Genomic DNA, 23,506 nt, shown 5'->3' with positions numbered 1-23,506 from the left:
TTTGATTAAACAAAATTAATTCCAAAAGTTTTTCAGTAATTTGTTGGGTTAGGAAAGACCGACCTACTTCAATAACCGACTACTCAACTAACAACTGATTTAAATAACCAATTGATTTGTCAACTGAAATCTGTTGGATGCTAGACCCTGATATATGTGATTCATATTTATTTAAGTAGTTTTCATATAACTAATAGTCAGTTTTCAACGGCTGCAGTTAATAGGCTTATTTCAATAACCGACTTCTCAATCAATGACTGATTTGAAACTGATTGACCAATCGACTAAAATCAATTGAATTTCCAACACTTATAAATACAACTTTTCATAGGAGTTGAGAGTAATAGACTTATTAGTCAAATAATCAATGTTAATTAGAAATAGAAATCAGGTTATCTGAAGACATTATTTCATAACTTTTCGTATAATTCATTTGTATTAACTGCATAGACAGTCTCTAGTCGTTAGTCGTTAATAATATCAATAATATTCCTTCATTTTTTTTGTATTAAACAAAATTAACTCCAAAAGTTTTACGGTAATTCGTAGGGTTAGGAAAGGCCAACTTACTTCGATAACAGACTATTTCAACTAACCACTAATTTAAATAATCGATTGATCTGTCGACTGAAACCTATTGGATGCTAAATCTTGGTAAATGTATTTAATATTTATTTAAGTGGTCTTCATATAACTAATAGTCAGTTTTTAGTAACTGAAATTAATAGACTTATTTCAATAACTGATTACCCAACCAATGACTGATTTGAAACTGAATGATCAATCGACTAAAATCAATTGAATTTTCAACTCTTATAAATACAACTAATATTTTTTTAAATTACTTTCCATGTGACTGATTTAAATAGTCAATCGAGTAGTAAGTTTTCATAGGAGTTGAGAGTAGTAGACTTATTAGTCAAATAGTCAATGTTAATTAGAAATAGAAATCAGGCTATCTGAAGACATTATTTCACAAGTTTTCGTATAATACATTTGTATTAACTGCATAGATAGTGCTTAGTCGTTTGTCGTTATTAATATCAATTATATTCCTTCATTTTTTATTGGATTAAACAAAATTAACTCCAAAAGTTTTACAATAATTCCTAGGATTAGAAAAGAACAACTAATTTCAATAACAGACTATTCAATTAATCACTAATTTAAATAATCGATTGTGTCGACTGAAATCCATTGGATGCTAAACCCTGGTAAATGTGATTAATATTTATTTAAGTAGTTTTCATATAACTAACAGTCAGTTATCAGTAGCTGAATTTTATAGACTTATTTCAGTAACTGACTAATCAATCAATGACTGATTTGAAATTGAATGATCAATCGACTGAAATCAATTAAATTTTCAACATTTATAAATACAACTAATATCTTTTTTAATTACTTTTCATGGGACTGATTTAAATAGTCAGTTTTTATAGTAGTTAAGAGTAATAGACTTATTAGTCAAATAGTGTTAATTAAGGATATAATTCAAGTTATTTGAAGACATCTCTTATTTCACAAGTTTTCGTATAATTCATTTGTATTAACTGCATGGATAGTCCTTAGTCGTTTGTCGTTAATAATATCAATACTATTCCCTCATTTTTTATTGGATTAAACAAAATTAACTCCAAAAGTTTTACAGTAATTCCTAGGATTAGGAAAGAACAACTTACTTCAATAACAAACTAATCAACTAACAACTAATTTAAATAATTGATTGATCTGTCGACTGAAATTTATTGGATGCTAGACCCTGGTAAATGTGATTAATATTTAAGTAGTTTCCATATAACTAATAGTCAGTTTTCAGTAGCTGAATTTAATAAACTTATTTCAGTAACTGACTACTCAATCAATGACTGATTTGAAATTGAATGATCAATCGACTGAAATCAATTGAACATTTATAAATACAACTAATATTTTTCTCAATTACTTTTTATGTGTCTGATTTAAATAGTCAATTTTCATAGAAGTTGAGAGTAATAGATTTATTAGTCAAATAGTCAGTATTAATTAGAGATAGAATTCAGGTTATTTGAAGACATCTCTTATCTCACAAGTTTTCGTATAATTCATTTGTATTAACTACATAGATATAGATAGATAATCCTTAGTCCTTAATCGTTAATCATATCAGAAAACCAAGTTACTCAAATTATTTTAAAAATTGACTAAGAGGTTACATGGTAGTCAGTAGTAATTTTTTTAGAAATTCCTTGACCCAAAAACCGTAACAGATGGAAATAGTGTACCAAAAACAAACAAATATCCGACGTATTTCGGTTTAATTAGAGCGTTGAAGCGTGTGAAAACTGGGTACGTGATTGAAATGACAAAAACGCGGTCGGAAAAACTTATTGCATGCAAAATGCGGCGATGATACGTGAAATATTCGCATGTCACATGACACGAGCAAAACGGATGCCGCACCGACTAAACCTCGGGGGCGCTTTTCACCTCGTTTCGCCGTTGACACCGTCAACTTTCTCCACATACATATTTACATGGTACATCCAATTCGAATACATATTTCGATTCGGGATTCTGACATCGGAAACGTGTTATTTTTAGCACGGGAAGTAATCGTCAAGTTTGTTGGAACAAGTCGAAAGTTTTGCGGTAGTCGATATTTAACGGGGGTGGGGGTCGACTTGCGATCAAACATTCCTTTGAGCACTTTACACTGTTTTTGTGCCGCTGATAACGAAGTCTAACTATTTTCACTTGCAGCGCAAATTTACTTTGAAGCCGCATCAAAACCGTAAGCGAAAATCTAACATTTAAGTCATTTTTTAATTTATTCTGCAAAGTTCTTGGGAAACTAATTATAATTTACCCTTGCAATATAAATATTAAAAATATCCGTCAAAAATATTTTATAAGAATTTTTAGATTGGAAAACTTTTCTAATATGACATATGAAACATTGACGTAAATCGGACTCACCTGTATTCAATAAATAAAAAAAAAAACGCTGAAATTATTTATAGACCCGAGAAACTAAAAATATGATTAGTCATAATTTACTATAACAACCTGGATATTAATATAATATTTGGACGTGTTAAGTGCTTGTTTTGCTAAACGCTTTATTATTGGATTTTTTTTATTATGTATTATGGCGACTATAGATATTTTTATAGAGTAACATAAAATATTTCGGAGATTCCATTAGTTTGGGTTTTGAAGAGCCTTTGTGCTGGTAAATTGTATAAGGATTCAAAAGACGAACCCTTAGAATTGTACTAATGTGATTTTTTATCACATCAAAAACGATACAATATATTTATTTCTCCGGTATTCAATGTTCAACAGATATTTCTCTTGCGAAGTATTCTTAATGTATGTGCTCCGAACAATTCGGAAGTTGTGATAGAACTTTGAACACAATCAATATGGGCAAGATAAATAATGAAATTTATATTGGCATTCTTGTATTATAATCAATCATCATTCCTGTAACGTTTCAGGAATACATTATTCAAATAAATCCTGACATCTGTGTCCTAAAACATAAAGTTACTAAAATCGTGCAACGAATGAAGGAAACTGCCAATAAAATATAGGGGGCGCCAACTTAGGGATTTTCAGCTGAAAGTTTCCTATATAAAAAACAACAATATTGAATTAAATATATGGAATAAAATGGTTTATTGTATTTTCCTTATTAATATTTTTGAAAGCTTCTAAAAAATGCTACTGAAAAAACAGAGGAACTAAAAATCCTGCAACAGAATTTATAGAAATCTGTAACTGTAGTTATATATATTCAGGATTTTCCCGTTAGATGTCGCTTAACTTTCAGGACTTCAGCTGAAACACACCATCAGATAACACCAATGAGGCATTGAAAAAAATAGGAAGCAGATCTGTAATTAAGCCCTCTGTAATTAACCGAAGGTCGAATTTCGAATTTTATCGGAAACATTCAAATCAGTTTGATCCGATAATGATGTAGCGTTGTTTATGGATTGTTAATTACGCCCAGGCACTGATTTATTGAAATATGATGTTTGGTAATTTTATCTCGTGTTGTGCAAACAAATTAATCCGACAGGATGAAAAATTTCGATTTGACACATATTTACTGTTTGTTTAAAGGGAAATTGATTTATGAATTGGAGCGTTTCCGATTTATCAAATCCAAGCTGTTTTTAATTAATTAAGCTGACGAATACGATTTTGAAATTGTGATTTAAACAGTTACATTAAAATCGAAGCGGAATGTCATAATCAACAAAATTCCGTTAAATTTATTCAATTAATTACAGCTCATTCATTTGATTAATTTGTGAATATACCAAACATACAGTATTGACAGAAAGTAGAGCAAATTTTTTAAAATTCAAATAATTTTTGTCCTGGTTAATATGTTTAAAAAAATGTACATTGAAAATTAACTTCCCTTTATAAATTTAACAATTACATAGTTAAACAATAAAAAAAGAGTTTTATTGATGATTATTGGTTTTGGGCTGGCAGAAAGTAGAGCAACTTACGTTGTTTAATGTTTTATTACTACAAATAATTTGTAATTAGTATTTTAATAATTCTACCCTAATATATTGTAAATTCCCATTGTTGAATAACTTCCAAACACCTTTTTTTCATGGAAACCAACAGATGGTCCCATATTATTCCTCAATATTTCTTTATATATAAAATGATCTATGATACCATCTATTAAAAGGAGAGGACCCATTCCAAATCCCGAAAAGAGGCCCCAATACCATTACCGATCTGTCGCCGTATTTAACAGTAAACTTTGGGTTAAATTTTTCATAAATAGGTCGCTTTACATATAAAATCCTGACACTACTAACCAGATTAAATTTGATTTCATCACTCCAGATCGCTCGTTTGCAATCATTTACAGTTCAGTGTAAAAGGGACCTGGTAAACTCAACTCTGGCTCGTCTGTTCTTCTCTGATAGTAGTGTATTTTTGTCTGGCCTTCTCGCATGATTTTTTCATTCCACATCACCAAATCTTGAAAATTGTTGTAAAACACGCGTTACAATCGAGCGATATTGATTTTTCTCTCATCATATTGAAAAAACGATACAATCCATGATTTTAATTTGGAAAATAATTTCTATCCACGAGGTATTATATTAACTTAGCTTATTTTGGTGTATATTATGAAATTAAAAATTATTATGAATTTTGTAGAGATTAGTGACATTTAGTAAAAAGTTGCTCTACTTTTTATTAGCCGAATATTTAGTATTTTGATTTATATCTAACAGAATTATTTTTAATACGAAAAAAATATTCACGATATGTTTGAATACAATATGTTCATAATTGGTATAAATTATATTAGATTTGCATATAAAGGGTGGTAAAATTTATATATTTTTAAAGTTGCTCTACTTTCTGCTAATACTGTACATATACAGAATTTATAGAATTATCAACATTTTATTTTTAATAATCAAAATTGTAATAAAATATTTTTTACTGAAACACTTAAGTTATATAAAAAAGTTCTCTGTTTGCAAAGAATGAAAAATGACAACGAAATTTTAGGGTCGACACATTTTCGGCTGAAGTCGCCTCATTTTCCTGCAACTCGAGTCTATTAGGTTTATTGTGAAAGCCGTACAATAAAAGTTCTGTACCTGTGCTCTTTCTTAAAAGCTTTCCCGCAGTAAATCTCGGTCTTACATCGGTTTTACTGTTATCAACCTGAAATTGGAAGTTTAAATAACGAACCATGCTCTTCATGCAACACTTTTATTTACGTTTATAATGGTTTTTTAATTGTGTTTGTGTTGAGCCCATAAAACAATATTTTTATGTATTTAATCGATATAATTTAATAATCTACTACTGGAACTAAATTAGTAATATCATAATCGATAATGGAATATGAAAATTGCATAAATTTTCGTCGGACTTCCGTTTCCTAATCAACTAGATTCACCCCCTTGTTTGACTTGAACAATGTAAACATGACACAATGTAAACTCACTTCTATATTAATGTCATTTTGCAAACTTAAAGGCTCACACTTGCTCTAATCCCCGTTGTTCTGTAATTCCGTTAACAAATAATTTTATTACAAGATTTATTGAACTCAGTGGTTTCATTTAAATTGCGTAATCAATTATAACATCATATACTTGATGAATACCTCGATCATTTTTTAGACGTCGTTAAAATGTTTCGCCTCTAAATCTAATTTAGATTAGATAGAATTAATCCCGCTTTGACTGCGAATAGTGGAAGCTGGGTGGCATAATTAAATTCCGTGTTACCTAAAATGTCTTATCATGTCATATTTCGTCCTATTCTTCTGCTTTAATTCAAAGGGACCGAGTTCGTGTCTGCACAAACGTCGCCACTTAATTAAATGTTTATGTAGACAATCGTTTTGATTTTAACGTTTCACGAGGCAAAATAGACAATTCCGTAAATCCTCTGCCCTTTTACCGATTTAACCTAACGAATTAGGAGAGTGTTTGAAAAGTTTCTGTCAAATCGAATCGGTGTGTTTTTAAAACGCTTTGCAGGAGAAACGGAAACCGACAATCGGGTTTGTGGACCACCTTTTTTTTCACAAAGACCTTCGACATCAAAGAATTGTTTTGGTACAAAACAGTAAATGTTTGTTTCACTTTTACAAATTTTATTTACCACTGTTTCTGGTCCTGGACGGAAAACAATTATTGAAGTTTTTTAATTAAGAATATCAAAATTTTTCAAATGTTTCAACTGAATTATGTTACGATAATGTCAAATTTGTGTATTAAATATTTATTATTATAACCGATTATACCGAGAACATAATAGAACGTAATAGAGATAAATTACTCACGCAGACATGTAAAAATTAATGATCCACGTGTCTTTTCTTCTGTGACCTCTCGAAAAAGGGAAAAGGACGATCCTTGAAAGTTGTGAGTTGGCTTTTACATACAAACGTACAAGTTTATTATTGCGTCGGGATTTTCACTTCGAATGTTGAATTGGGAAATAGGAAAAACTGTTTGTAGGGGATAAATGCTTGTTTTTCGATTTAACGATACTTGGAATTTGAAAATGTTTGATGTTTTTGTCCCTTTACTTAAAGAAGTCATCAACAAATAATTTCAATATTTCAGATTTTTAATGGAAAATTTATTAAATTAGAAGTAGTTCGTGCCTTTGTAGACCGAAATTGAATAAAATATTAAAATTTTATGAAAAGAATGTTTAAGTTTACTGCTTAAACAAATAAATTTTTCACCCATTTAAACTTTGAAAAGAACTTCGGCTTAAACGTTTGTTGTCTACGGATTTTCTCGTATAAGAATCCAACAATAGTCAGTCTTCACTTCGTTGAGATTTCCAAATCTTTTTTCTATTTCAGCCGTATCTTTGTTCATCGCTTTGAGGGCCTAGACTTACTGAGAAGAAAACCAAATGGTTGAATTAAAATATGTTACATATTAATTGTCTTATCTAATTGAACAAAGTGAATGAAAATTAATTAACGTTATGACAGGGCTAGAAAACTCTTATATCATGGCTTAGTACAATTTTTAAACCACCACTTTGTTTAGATTTCCATGAAATTTGTTCAGATACTTGATGGGTTTTCTTAAAACTAGAGTAATCGTAAAATAGTCATAAAATCATTCAAAATTTATTTTCTTAACATAAACTACACGTTGTTTTGTTTTTGACATCTGATTTCCTTTCAAACCCTCATAAAGTTCTAGGGCTGGTCGCAAGGTGGGTTCGAAGTTTAAATAGTTGGATTTCTACATGTCTTTATGTAGAACTATTTAATAAAATATAATTAATTAAATTAATTAATTAAAAGATTTAATAAATTAAATTGTAATCTAACATCATCGATATCTTGGGTAAAATAAATCGTTCCCTATAACCTGTTGAAACGAGTCTTTCAAAAAGACTTTGGTTTTACCGATTTAACATCTATTTAATCAAATTACCATCGGTAATCCGTCACAATTTCCTCCGTTGTAATTTTATAACAATGCGTTGATCCTTTTGACATAATTGAAACAACTATTTCTTTAAAAAGCTTTTAAATGTACTAACTAACTCATTCATTCTTACATATAAGACATAACAGTTGAATAATTTTATTTTATTTATTTATTTATTTCGAAACTTATCTAACATATTACATGAATCGTTTCAAAGGCAATTTTACTCTATTCAATGCTATTTTGCTAACTGTTAGCTATGTGCAACTTTTACTTGCCTAAAATGTTCTCCTTGGATCTCCTTATAATAAAGGAGTTTGTTCTGATATTCAGCTTCCATATTTCTACACATTATTAGCACCATGTCCAGAATGACATTCGTAAAAGACGAGACTCTGTCTGAAGCAGACCCGATGAAGAAATATAGTACTCAGAGTGAAAGAATTATAGTTTAATTTCGAAATAACCGAGAAATATTTGAATAGTTTTATTTTATTTATTTATTTATTTATTTCAAATCTTATCTATCATATTAAATGCATCGTTTTTAATTCAGTGACCACTCATCTGAGTTTATCCAACAAAATAGTTTTGAATAAAGAATAAAAATATTTTTAAAATTTGAGTAATGTATTATATGGTTTATTCGACATCGATATCTTGTTCCATTCAAGTTATCGAAGTTGAACTTTTACGACCTCATACTATAAAATATTTTCCCACAAATATTTTATCACAAATCATATTTTATCGGATCTTACTTTACAGGGACATGAAATATTTGTAATTAAATAAGCTATTGATTAAAAATGTAACACTTGAGACGGTGCTTATAATTAATATTAACCGTGGCTCCAAATTTTAATGAAATATCTACATGTATCGACAAAACAAATTAAATAGCACTGGACTCTTTCACCGTTCTAACGAGATAGTATTCATGTAGTAGACAAATTTACTATTATCTAGATGACAAAAAATATATGATTTTCGTATTCAGCACACACAAATTATCCTAAACAATGTAAAAGAAAATTTCTATGAGTCTACATTTGAATTTTGTAGGCAGATGTAATTACATTCAAAGCAGCACAACAAAAGAAAAATATAATAGTATTAAATTTTTCATTCCTGCAACAATCCGACACACGAACTCAAGAAGAAAATTTCGGAAGCACTAAATGATTTACGCTCCAAACCAGACAGTTTGCACCTTTTCGCCCCCTATTTTCAGGTCTTTTATTCCTGCAAAACGTTAATTACAAAAGACACGAGAACAAGTTCGCACGTGTGTAATTCCTGTCCCGTTAAGTAAACATTTCCATGCCCGTTTTTATCACGTACCGTCAACAATTTTTATTTAACGCGAAACGAATTTCGAATCTCAATTATCAACAGAATTACCTCAGTTTTGAACATGACGGGGATGCTTTCAGAATGACTCTAAAGTAATTTACTTTCGACAAGTCTCAATCATACCATTAATTAACAGTCCATCAGGAAATCCCGGTGATAATTTCCAAGAATAAGTGGCTCTTGAACCGCTCAAGAGAATAATTAACTCTCTAACCACTTTTAACTCTTTATTTACTAAATATATTTAACCTACTTTTTTATTTATTAAATGCTTGTAAATCGCGACGTTTTTAATAGAGAAATTTAACAATAGATGGAAATTTATGGAGGGTGCAATTAACTATTTTACGATGAAATAAAATGCGAATCTGATGTTTGTTTAGAAAATATAAACAATAGAAAATATCTATATAAAATAATTAATGTTGCATAAAACAAATAAATTTATTTCTATTAATAAACGCAAATGTCCATTAACTTTAACTAAACAACGAAAATAATCATTTGTAAACATTGATGAATATTGTGTATATAATTATTTTTGGAGCTCATTATCTCAATCAGTACAATGATGATAATAAAGGTTATATACATGGTGTCCCAAACTGATCGAGTTTGGCTCTTACGACAATTTTAAGACAGTGACCAGAGTTCAATTTTTTAATAAGGTTGGTCGCCACAAATCTCATTTTTTGACATCTGTGACGGTTCCTGAAATATGGTAGAAACTTGGTAGAAACTTTTTTATTTAATTTTTTGTTTCTTTGACGAATGATAAAATATTTCTGACGAGACTTTTTTCATAAAATGTGCTGCTTATAAATAATATACTTATACTCAATAAATTCGAGATACCATAAGTGAGAGTTTCCAAAAGAAATCAAGCTTTCCAAAAATTAATAATTATATATAATCTATGTCAATGTTAAAAATATAAAAATTCTTCTCAAAATTAAAACTGCTCATTGTACAGTATTGAGAAAAAATAGAGCAACTTTAAAAATATATAAATTATTATGCAATAATATAATTTATCACAATTAACAAACATATCGGTGAATATTTCTTGTATTAAACATACCATTGTATATACAATATTGGCAGAATGCAGAGCAATTTTAAAAATATATAAATTGCTATATATGCAAATTTAATATTATATAATTTATACCAATTATGAACACACTGTAAACAAACATATCGGTCAATATTTCTTGTATTAAAAATAAGTCTGTTGGTTACAAATCAAAATACTAAATATTCGACTGGCAAAAAGTAAAGCAAATTTTTACTAAATATCACTAATCTCTACAAAATCCACACTAATTTTTAGTTTTATAGTATACACCAAAGTAAACTGAATTAACTGGAAAGAAATATTTTCTGAATTAAAATCACTGATTGTATCGTTCTTTCAATCCGATGAAAAAATATCAATATCGCTCGATTATAACGCGTGTTTTACAACAATTTTCATATTTGGTAAGGTGGAAAGAAAAAATAAAACTAGAAGACCAAGAAAAAACAGCAAAGTAAAAGATCTACTTGAGACAACAACTTGGAATTAATGTTTCTTCTATATGGGGGTCTTAATGCGAGAAGGCCAGGCAAGTAAACACTACTATCAGAGAAGAACAGACGAGACAGAGTTGAGTTTACCGGATCCATTTTAAACTGGACTTTAAATGATTGGAAAGGAGCGATCTAGAGTGATGAGGTCATGAAAAGTTTAACTAAAAGTTACAGGTCGGTAATGGTATGGGGCTGCTTTTCAGGATTTGGAATGGGTCCTCTTCTTTGAATAGAGGGTATTATAAATCGTTTTATATATAAATAAATATTGAGGAACAATATGGTACCGTATTCAGATAAAAATATGCCACTAAAACTTTATTTTCAACAAGAGAATGACCCGAAGCACACATCAAAATATTTGAGGCAGTGGCTTTTAAGGAAAAAAATAATTTTATGAACTGGCCATGTCAATTTCCCGATTTAAACTCCATTGAAAACTTATGGGAGATAGTGAATAATAAAATAAGACGTAAAGATTATAGTAATCAGTATGGATCCAAATTATTGACCATCTGTTGCTTTCCGTGAAAAAAGGTGTTCATAATAATGGGAATTTTACAATATATTGGTATAGAATTAACTAAAATATTAATTACAAATTATTCGTAGTAACTAAAAAAACTAACTAAACTAAACTTTAAATAGCATAAGTTGCTCCACCTTTTACCAGCCCAAAAAGAAAACAGTAAAATTAAACTCTTCATTTTTATATTGTTTTACTATGTAATTGTTAAATTTATAAAGGGAAGTTAATTATCAATAAACACTTTTTAAACATAATAACCAGGACAAAAATTATTTAAATTTTAAAAAAGTTGCTCTACCTTCCGCCAATACTGTATATATCCAAAAACATAACATGTTACAGAGAATAAAAAAATAATATAATTGTTTATAAAATACAATGTAAAATAATATTGGTAAATTAATATTTAATTTTTACAATTCATATTAAATAAAAAGTTGCTATAATAATAACCTTTATTATAGGTATAAAAATATTTGTTTTAAATTCATAAAACCATAAAAAACTGACATATGACCACTTAACTTTAAATATACATTAACAATTCCTCCGTTTTCCCTAGTCCTAATGGAAGTTCATTAAGGGATCGTCGAACCCTTAACCGCATTTGTCACCTTTCCGATTTATTTTGTATCATTTTAAAAAGTCACCCCTAGCAGAAAATCCGACGTAATCATTTTCTATTACTACTAACAGCTTTAGACAGAAATTTCTAGTTAAGCTTAATATGTTCTTTATTCTGATTTATTATTTAAAAGAAGATAATACATTTTTGAGTCGTATTTTATAATAAAAACAATGGTAATTAAAAGGAAGAATTTAAAACTAATTAAAGCTAAAAGATAAAATCCGAATTGCATTTTTTAAAACATTGATTAATTGTCAGTTAATTACTGCTCGTGTTTAATTAAATTATTGATTGAACGTGTGAATGATTGTAGTTCGCTTTAAAGCAGGAACTGTAGCGATTGATAATGAAGTTGGAGCATATTACTAAAATGGACCAAAAAGGAAATCATCCGAAATGAATTTCATCAACTGCTGGATATAACAATCAATTACCCAGTCATCTCTTTCGAATAACGCTCAGATCTATCCGAACTTCATTTTTAATGTATTATTGGAAAACTTCCCAATATGTTCTCGAACTTATTACACGCTATTATTAAAACAATTTCAGTGATTATGAAAAAAGTCATCTCACCTCACTCCCAAGGAGAATATGTGGAGACATGAACGAGTTTCCGCTCGTCCGAGCGTGAGTTTCTTCAACGCTCGCGGTATAAAAAGAATCGGCGTCTTGAGTACACACGAGATAACGATATGTTTTATGTACGAACCAATTAAAACTAAGCCGTAGGTTGAAACTGTAATTGCATTTCGGGATTGTAAAATTAAAACGGGCTCCGCGAAAAGTAATACACGTCGAGCAGATGCGAGACATTAAAAACGTCTAATAAACGGACTGAAAAAATTGTTGCGGCGTCGTGTTGTTCATTAAAACGGGATTAACGGTGTTTTTTTTTTAATTTAATTTCGCCTTTAAGGGATGATGTATTTGTTTAGTGCAACCGAGGCGATTAAATCCTCAGTGGTAAACTTCTTTTATGACAGTTTATTAGAAATTTACAACAAAATTTTTATAGAGAATATAAATATAACTCTTGAAAATTTTAATACTCGTATAAATGAGTTAGTTAGATTGCAATCTTTTTATAGCAATATTTTTCACATTTTTAAGAGATGATTTATTTCATTTCTATAATTGAAACTATTGTATGGGACTGTTTATTCGGGATTTGGAATGGGTCCTCTCCTTTAAACAGAGGGTATCATAGCTCATTTTTTTTATAAAGAAATATTTTATAAGAAAAATAAGGTGCCATGTTGAGATAAAAATATGTCACTAGAACTTTTTTATTTTCAACAAGATAATGCACCGAAGCATACTTCAAAATATTTGAAACAGTGGCTTTTAAAGGAAAACATTAATGTTATAAACTGGCCATCTAAACTTTATTGAAAACTTATGGGAAATAGTGAACAACAAAAATAGACACAAAGAGTACAGCAATCAGCAAGATTTATTGACAGTTCTGTAAGAGTACTAATATGGATCCAAATGGCCAAGTTTATAATTTACAACAATAAAATAAGAAATATATTTTGATAATTTTTAAAAACTAAATTTTAGAAAATATATAAATACGACTCTTGAAAATGTAAATCTAAGTAAATTATTAAATATATCCTTTTAAAGTGTTGAACATGTTTTTATTAATCATTTTTAATAGATAATTTATTTGATTTGTGTAATTAAGACGAATAAATCTTAGTAGAAGTTCGTTTATTTATAATTTACAACTGAAAGAATTAAAAATAAATTTGAATAATTTTTTAAATAAAATATTAGATAAGATATAAATGCAATTTTAGAAAATATAAATTTAACAAAGTTATTGCAAAATTTAGGGGCAAAATTTATTATTTACAATAATAAAATAGGAAATATATTTTGATAATTTTTAAAAATTATATTTTAAAAAATATATAAATACGACTCTTGAAAATGTAAATCTAAGTAAGTTATTAAAAATATCCTTTTAAAGTGTTAAACATGTTTTTATTAATCATTTATAATAAATAATTTAATTGATTTAAGCAATTAAGACGAAAAATTTTCAGGTCAGATTCTTTTTTGTTAGTTTAATTATATTATAATTTACAACAAAATAAAAAATAAACAAAATATATTTTAGTAATTTTTAAAATTAAAATATTTGAAAAATATAAATGTAACTTTTTAAAATGTTAATTTAAATAAGTTATTACTGAATTTGTGAATTTTTTGTAAAAAGGTTTTTGTCATTTTTACGAAATTGTTTATTTGTTCTGTGCAAATAAGTCGATAACAAAATATATTAATAATTTTTAAAATGTGAATATTAGAAATTATATAAATATATGTAAATTTCTGACCTTTTACACACTATTTCATAGTTTAGAGGGAATAAATTTATTATAATTATACCTATTTCCTTTCAAAAATCCTTAAGATTGAACTATAAAAAAAATATATGTGTTTATTGTTCTATTTGATTTATGTAACTAGGATGATAAAATCTTTAGAAAAAAGTTATTTTAAGTCAGTTTATTTGTAATTTATAAGAAAAATTTTAAAAGAAACTATGTAAATTATGTTATTATTAGAAAAAATGTAATTATGTTATATTATAAATATGTTGTAATATAAATTATAAAAATAAACATCTAAATATTTGTGAAAATGTTTTTATTGTTTGATCACAATCAAAATAAACTGTTTTATTATACTTTTAGCAAGTTTATATAAAAAACTTATTATTTATTCAGTAATTACCGGATGTTATTACGTTGAAAGCTTTATTTTCGTTCCGAAAGTCAACAAGTCCATTTGATTCCTTTAAACACTAAGAGAATTATTTACCCTTATGCCCCGCTAAATTTAGAACGGAGTCGGCGAAATAAAGCCGTCTTCCTCGCGACTTGACGCGAAGAAATCAATTCGCGATACGCAACTTTACAATACGGACATCGGGGGGTAGTGATTCCTCTTGAAAATCGGGAACGTAAACCACCACAATGGGCCAGACAGATAGACAGAGAGTTCGAATCGGTGGCGGTTTTATTGATCTGGACGCATTGTACAGGTTCAAGGATCTCGCAGGAAGTGTTTACAACTTTAATAATGTCACTCGACTTACCCGAAACTCCCGGATAGTTTACCGACACGTAAACTTAGCCTTTATAGATGAACAATGGACCTGGATGGGTTTTACCGGGTGTTAATTGATGGGGAATGTTTTCGAATGCGTTTGAAACCAAATTGAATTTGTGAAATTACATTTATGTGTAATTCAACGAATAAACACGATTTTAATGCGATTTCGTGCTTGAACAAGTGAAACCGAGCTATTTGTAGTTTCTCTGTAATTATAAAATAAATAACTATACAAATAAATATTCAATGACAAAAGATAAAACCCAGACATTGGTTCAATTTTTCAACATCAAATTTACCATTCCTAAAAAAACATAAGGATGATTGAAAACAATACAGTGAATAGTGAAGGGATAAAGATGTGGGACCATGTCAGATTTATTTTAAATGCGTCCGACTAACGAAAAGTTGGCAAACAGAACTAACGACACCAATAAAGTGAGCAGAAACAATGGAATCCTCACCCTTTCCCGAGGGTGACCGCGCGGAATGTTTTATTAATAAACTGACAGACGGACTGCTTAACGAGAGTCCCATCAGGATTATCGATTACCGTTCAACGGAGGGACGGTGGGTTCAAGGATCGCTGTTTTACCCCACTTGCATTCATTGTTTAACGGACAACCGTACCCAGATTTAACGGTTTAGGGGATAAACAATTTACCCACATTTATCCAATTAGGATTTCTATTTACCTACACCACGCACATTTTTTTAATTTTTCTAACGCACAATTAAATTTTTAAATTAATATTTTTTGTAGTTTTTTTAATAAATATAAATAACCATTTTTATAATTTTTAATTTTTTTTGGTCATTAAAAAATTACATTACATTTAGAGAATTTAAATAATTAAAATAATTTTAATTATTTATGTTTTACTTATATTTTAAATTTGTAAGGCTTAATTTTTTTTTTACTTTTAAATTAAGAAATTAAAATAATTTTGATTATTTATGTTTTTCTTTTAATCATTGAAGATATTTAAATGTCGTAATATTAAAAAATATATTTAAAGAATTCGTGAAGTTAAATTAGTTTAAAATACATTTTTATTTTATTAATATTTGAAATTAAATAAATTATTAAAAATATCCTTTTAAAGTGTTAAACATGTTTTTATTAATCATTTTTAAGAGATAATTTATTTGATTTGTGCACTTAAGACGAGTAAATATTCAGAAGTTCGTTTATTTATAATTTAGTATTGAAAAAATTAATGAAATGTTTATAAAAATGTTTTCATCAGTTTTAAGAAATTCGTGCAATAAAAAAATCAAATTTTCAGACGTAAAATTCTTTTATGTCAGTTTATTTATAATTTAATGATAATTTTTAAAATAAAATATTAGAATAAATATAAATGCAAGCTTTGAAAATGCTAATTTAAATAAATTATTAACTTTTGAGTTAGTTAGATAGTAATCTTTTAATAACAATATTTTTAACATTTTCAAGAGATGATTTATTTCATTTCTGTAATTGAAACTATTAAAAATTTAGGAGCCAAGTTAATAATTGACAACAATAAAATAGGAAATATATTTTGATAATTGTTAAATATATAAATACGACTCTTGGAACTGTAAATCTAAGCAAATCATTAAAAATATCCTTTTAAAGTGTTAAACATGTTTTTATTAATCATTTTAATAGATAAGTTATTTGATTTGTACAATTAAGACGAATAAATCTTTAGAATTTAGTTTATTTATAATTTACAGCTGAATAAAATATTAGAGAAGATATAAATGCAGCTTTTGAAAATATTAGTTTTACAAGGTTATTACTAAATTATTAACTTTTGAAGTTTTTATAAAAAAGTTTTCGTCATTTTTGTTGTACACTAGAAAAATTATACCTTTAATTGTAAAGAACATAACATAAGCCTTTTTTAAGAAATGATTTATTTGATTTGTACAACTAAATCGATCAAATCAGAGGTAAGATGCTTTTTTGTTAGTTTATATTGCAATAAAATAAAAAAAATAATCTTAAAATATTTTTATATTTTTTTAATACTTACAATTTTTAATAAATATAAAAAGAATTTAAGTAATTAAAATAATTTTAATTATTTATTATTTTTTATTATTATATATTTTATTATTTTAATTTTTATGTTTTTCTTATATTTTAAATTTTTAAGACTTAGAAATTTATAATTTTTTAAAAATAATAAAAAAACCTTTAATTACTGAAGATTTTTTTTTAATTTTTGTCATTAAAAGAATAATATTTGATTTCATTGTTTTTTTTTTATTTCAATAAATTTAAATAATTAATTATATCAGACCGACTTTTGTACTTTTTTAAAAACTTTTATCATAAAATCTGTATATATTTGTATATTAAATATATAATAAAAAGTTGTGCACATTTTTTAATCAGACAATGTCAAACGTTTTATTTTTCCAAAAGATTAATCCAATTAGAAAAAAAAAATTTAATATAGATATGAATGATTAAGAAACTTTTACTAATTTCCGTCCATAAAATCGATGCGGACGTTTCGTTTTCTCTAATTCTTTTCCCTTTTTTCGTCTGAATTTGTGATTTATAGACTGTATTAATGCGATCATCCAGTTTAATAAGCACCGTCTATAAATAAAATGATATTGTTAATTAATTTTGTCTATAACGCTTTTATGAAAATGAATACTTTTCTCCTTATAATTAACCAACTCTTCACAAACGAGCTACTTAAGAATTGATGCTTGATATCATTTGCATAAACGGAAGTAGACGAGAGTTTCAAAAACGACGAACATCAAAGTCTGCATTTTATTCCATTTTTAATTAGCCCCTTCCCTTTAGTAAACAATTATTTTATATGAAAATACACGTTATTTTTCTCCAGGATTATTTTAAAGTATATTCCACTCATCGTCAAATTTTTTTTCGGTCATAATTATAAATATTAACCTAATATCTCAATTAATATGGTTATAAAAAATGGAACATAATTGTAGATCTATTCATTTGCATTGATTCAGTTAATATAATTGACAAAGAGATTTGTAAATATTCACAACAATTACAAAACGAGGAAATTAATATTTTTCTAGTCCAAATTTGGGTTAAATTTAATTGTATGATTGGCAAATAAATTTAAATAGTATATTAAAGATTTTAAATAATAAATAATTTAATTGTAAATTAATATAACACAGAAATTTAATATTTTCATTTAGGATAGACATAAATCAGTAGCAAAACATTGTATGTCAGATAGATATTCCGCCAGAGTACAAAACGAGGTGGTGAAGTGTCGAATCGCTTGACTCGAATCTTAATGAAGGCATCAGCTTATAAATCGTAAATTGTAATTATTACTAAGATCGTTTAAATCTACAACATTGTATCAAGTACGATATAATATAAATTAACTCTATGTTCCTTAATTCAATCTTCCGTTAACATTCACTTATATAAAACATGATTCTAGGAAAATTTAAAGCATTAAGCATTGTTAGTTTTGATTAGAGCGATTCTATGCAATCGGAAAAGGAAATTCTATTCATTTATTCGGTCCCAGAAACTGAGGGTTAACGAGAAATTCGACGAACAAGTTTGAACCGAATCGAATGTTTGTCGAATAAAATTTGTTTCCTTTTAAAAGGTTTGTAATTTAATAAAATTGTGCATTTTACTCTCAACCAATTTTCTGATTAATTAGACGTTGTGACTTTTATAAAACTGGATGGATAAATTAAATTTCATAATAGAATCAAAGCTTGAATTAAGGTCAATCGTAAAAGGACCACGTTTTTCGTTATTAATTAAAAATTGTTGGGGGAATATGAAATTCCTGATTAATGAGACATTCTAGAATAAAAGTGGACAAAAGATTAATAATCCGAAGAATAATCGATAGTATTTATTACTTGGGAAATATTAATATTTACATTGTGTGTATGTTTTGATAATTACACCTGTTTATTTGGCTACGCTGGATTGTAATTTTCAAAACAAAACGTCCATAACATTCATTTGTCATGTAACAAATTATACTCAGTGACAAAAAAAGGGCACAGTTCCAGTGAACCAATTTTAACAAAATTTGATTTATTCATATGGGGACAAATAATAATTAAATTTTGAAGTTTGTTTGTCGAAAAGATTTTTTGTAAAATTGAAATGTGTGAGGTGTACAAATTTTAGTAATCTTAGTATGGTTGATAGGGAGAGAATCATTGGCTTGAGAAACAAAATTTTGTTTATGGAAATGGCAATCGAATGAACGGGACTCGAAGCTCCCCTTGAAATTGGAGAGCATGGTCTCAAGAAGGTCCTGAGCGACGGGTGAGGGAGTCAGTAATACGTCGAACCACAAACGTCAAAACAGCCTTAGAATATTAGCTCTACGATTTCTCTTTGTGATCATTCGTACAATTGTCTAGCAGTGGTTTAAAGAGAAAAAATATTCTATACTAATCAATAAGGTAAACATTTTTGTCCAAATTTTCAATAATTTGCTAGTCTCCAAACTATACACCAAAAATCTGACCGCTAAATCTATCTAGTATTCTGATATCTGTATCACTGTGTGTATTCGGCAAAATAAATCGATCCCCATAAATCATACCTTGTGGATGCTACCGGAGCGACCGGCCACGATCTCCTGGACCTCAGGATGAGAGCGGTCCTCATGCCGCCGCTGGACGCGCCCATCTGGGGCGCCGACGTCCTCTTCCTCGATCTACGTGTGCCCCACAAGTGGTGGCCCGGATGCGGTCCCTGTTCCGAACACGAACGGTTCCCGCGCACCGACAACATGTGTCTGCGTCTGTGATCCTGCTCGAGACGGTCGGCGATCTCTTTTTGTACCTCTAGTTTGGCGGATGTCGCCATCGTTTTTTGAGTTTTCCCGTTTCCGCTATTCGCTTTTGTTGTTTTTTGATTGGGTTTAATTCACGACTGGTCACTTTTAATGGTCGATGTTTCGTCCATTTTCTATAGAGATTATTTTTTTGTTTTATTATACACAAAAAATTAACTTGCCCGATGATAAAGAGGTATTGAATCGACTATTCTATAAAGTAAAAGTAACGAATGAAGTACACAAAAAACAAAAACAAGAATATTTTATTTGTCATGTTCGTTAATTCCCAGTTGGGATTTTTATTCCTCGTGTTTTGTGCAGACTATTTTTTATCGACTGATTCTTATCATATATGTACATATATATATACATTATTTATTTTTTAACTCAAGTGGAAAAGCAAACAATTTTTTGCAGCAATGTTTTTTTTTTAAAATTATAAAATAATTACTGTTGAATTAGGAACCCATAAACTTCCTAAACGCACTTTGATGATGTTGATACGAAATGAATATTTACCATGCTAACTAGCAATAAACATGTTTGCCATACTAAATCCCGAAATAATTCAAGACAAATATTTGGTCGTTCCAAGACATAAATCGACACGAATCTATTTTGATTATACACGTTTCTTGAGCCCCTAGTTAAACCGTATTAAAAGTGTCTTTTCAAAGGCAAATCCGCTATTGTATGAGAGACAATACTAATCTGAATTTAATTAATGTATGGTAATACGTTTTACTTTACGAGGGTTTTTAATTTTGTAACAGCTGAAAATTACATTTTATTAATTTGTTTTAGTTTTCTTGTTGCAGGTTTGGTTAGTTAGTTTTAGTTAGGTCAAGAATGTTCATTAAAAAGTTTAATTTTGTCCAATTTAAGTTCGGAATTTAACCTTAGAGTGCACTTCAAAAACATATATACGAGTAAAAGCCAACTTTCACAAATTTTAAGTAATTTTATGTGAATTCAACTTGAAACTTTACACAAGAAAATATTTAACACAATTAATTTGATTAAAACAACTTGTTAGATGTTTTAAAATAAGTATAGTAACTAATCATTTAGAACTTTATTGACACTTTATTTTATACCTTTATAAAAATTAATTTCTTGGTCAGTTCAAATGTCAAATATCATAGATTTGTTTAATGTAATAAAACAACAAAAAATTAATTAATTTAATTATGAAATTAATAATTTACAAAAAATGCTAGTTTCATTTTTTCGAATTTTTCTTTAGAATTTTAAATACTTATAACAATAAAAATTTAAACATCAAAGGCTTTTATGTAAGTGACATGTGAAATCAACTTGAAACTCTACACAAGAAAATATTTAACACAATTAATTTGATCAAAACAACATAATTAATTTAAAATAAAGTTTAATATTCAGAACTTTATTTTACGATTTTATAGTATTAGTTTCATTTTTTAGAATTTTTTTTAGAATTTTAACTATTTATAACAATAAAAATTTAAACATTTTTATAAAATTTTAAATATTAGAAAATGGCATGCTTTTATATAATTTGTAAATTGTATATTTATAATATATATGTTTATATATTTATATACGAGTAAAAGCCAACTTTTAGAAATTTTAATCAATTTTATGTATAATTTACAACAAAATAAAAAATGAAAAAATATATTTTAGTAATTGTTAAAATTAAAATATTTGAGAAATATAAATGTAACTTTTTAAAATATTCATTTAAATAAATTATTACTGAACTTGTGAATTGTTTATAAAAAGGTTTTTACAAAAAAATAAAATATAAATATTAATAATAATAAAATGTATTAATAATTTTTAAAATATGAAATTATATAAATATATGTAAATTTCTGAACTTTTACACATTTTATTTCAGGTTGGAGGGAATAAATTTATTATACCTATTTTGAAGGTTTTAAAACTCCATTGTTTTAAATCATTTAGAACTTTATTAAAACTTTATTTTACACATTTATAAAAATTAATTTCTTGGTCAATTCAAATGTCGAATATCATAGATTTTTTAATGTAGTAAAACAACAAAAAATTAATGAATTACTAAATTTTTATGACTTCTTTTTTAAGATTAATTCCGTGTCGAAATTTCCTTAACTAAAAGCAAATATCTTATCTTTTTATAACACAACAAAGCAAAACAAAAAATTAGTTCTAGTCTGCAAAAATAAATCAAGTATTTATGAGATATACAAAAAATATGTTAATTCACAAGTATAAGAATAACACTCGAAATAATTTTGCGTTGGAATTCGTTTAATAAAATGTTGAACGAAATTCGAGAGCAGATATTAAATTTTATTGAGTCATCGGATAGTAATAAAGTGGAACCTTTTCAGTGTGGAATAAATGTCACAAAATTTACTAATAAATTCAATTTTAACATGCACTTTCAACTGAAGATTCACTCCGTGATGGAACTCTAAAATTAATAACTGATAATCTATTTTAAAAAAACATGTATTCATCACAATAATGTTGTGTCATTCGGGTTGACAACAAGCCAGCTCAAAATAAATTAAATTAAAACGGACATTTTATCTCTTTGTCCGAAATTCTAGTAATATTTAACGAGGTTTTAGAAAAGTCATCAGAGCGAGAAAAAGGTTCTGATTCACGAGTGAAACGTTGCCTTCATGTTCGGAATAATTTTCGGGTCAGTGTTTTTTTTCTAAAATCGATTTAATAATATGAATTTTATGCGAGACGGGAATATTTTCATATCAGCGTTTTAATTATAGCAGGATTAAAATGTATAAAATTAACAGGCACGCAATTACAACAATTGACAAAAGGATAAAATAAAACAATTATATTTAATCTGTTTGTTCCAAATATAGTTTTATTACTTTGAAGTAAATATTAAAGTTCAAAAATATGCGGTAAATTCACATTTTATCAAATGTTACTTATAATAATTTATGTTACTTATAATAATTTAATAAATGTAAAAGTAAAATTCTTTAAAATTAATAAATAATTATAATTTTTCTAGAGTCAATAAAAATAGAAATTAATGAAAATTTTATTGAAATTACAGAGCAAGTTAACGTTAAATTATCGAAATATACAAATAAAGTTATTAATAATGTAAAAATGCATGTAAAAATATTATAATTTAATAATTTTCATATTTCCTAATTACAATAAATGTAGAACTCATTAAAAAATCCATTTAGATTGCGGAACATGTTGAAAATCAAAACGATCAATAAAAACGAAAGTACGAACGAGATTCAAATCTTGGTCACCTACAAATCTAATTTCACTCTTTACAAAACGCCGAACAAACATTGTAACATTGTAAAATATTAAAACAAACAAGCGTGTCGCAAATACAATTAAAACATCGTCTGTTAAAACAAAAGACCAGTCGTGAATTCCGACAAGGTTTTTACCCTATTTTCCGTTTTTCTAATTTTCTAATAATACAAAGCCGCAGATTTATTTACACTTTCACCACTTCTTATTCATTTATTATTTCAAT

The 23,506-nt window shown here is 27.5% G+C and overlaps 1 protein-coding gene across 3 annotated transcripts in view; it reads right to left on the bottom strand.

Annotated features, from left to right (window-relative positions):
* LOC109596530 (cAMP-specific 3',5'-cyclic phosphodiesterase-like) overlaps window positions 1–23,506 on the bottom strand; it is a 229,574-nt gene that overhangs the window by 190,777 nt on the left and 15,291 nt on the right. Inside the window, exon 1 of one of the 3 annotated variants that reach the window (XM_049967671.1) lies at window positions 19,762–19,780. The exons of the other annotated variants lie outside the window; for them this stretch is intronic. The gene's annotated coding sequence lies outside the window, so the exon portion shown is untranslated. Of the gene's footprint in view, window positions 1–19,761; window positions 19,781–23,506 lie in introns of those variants that run through there. 3 annotated transcript variants of the gene reach the window in all.

The sequence above is a fragment of the Aethina tumida genome, chromosome 5 (assembly GCF_024364675.1).
Source record: "Aethina tumida isolate Nest 87 chromosome 5, icAetTumi1.1, whole genome shotgun sequence".
Lineage (NCBI taxonomy): Eukaryota > Metazoa > Arthropoda > Insecta > Coleoptera > Nitidulidae > Aethina > Aethina tumida.
The sequence above is the reverse complement of the archived record's forward strand: the minus strand, read 5'-3'. Positions and strand labels throughout refer to the sequence as shown.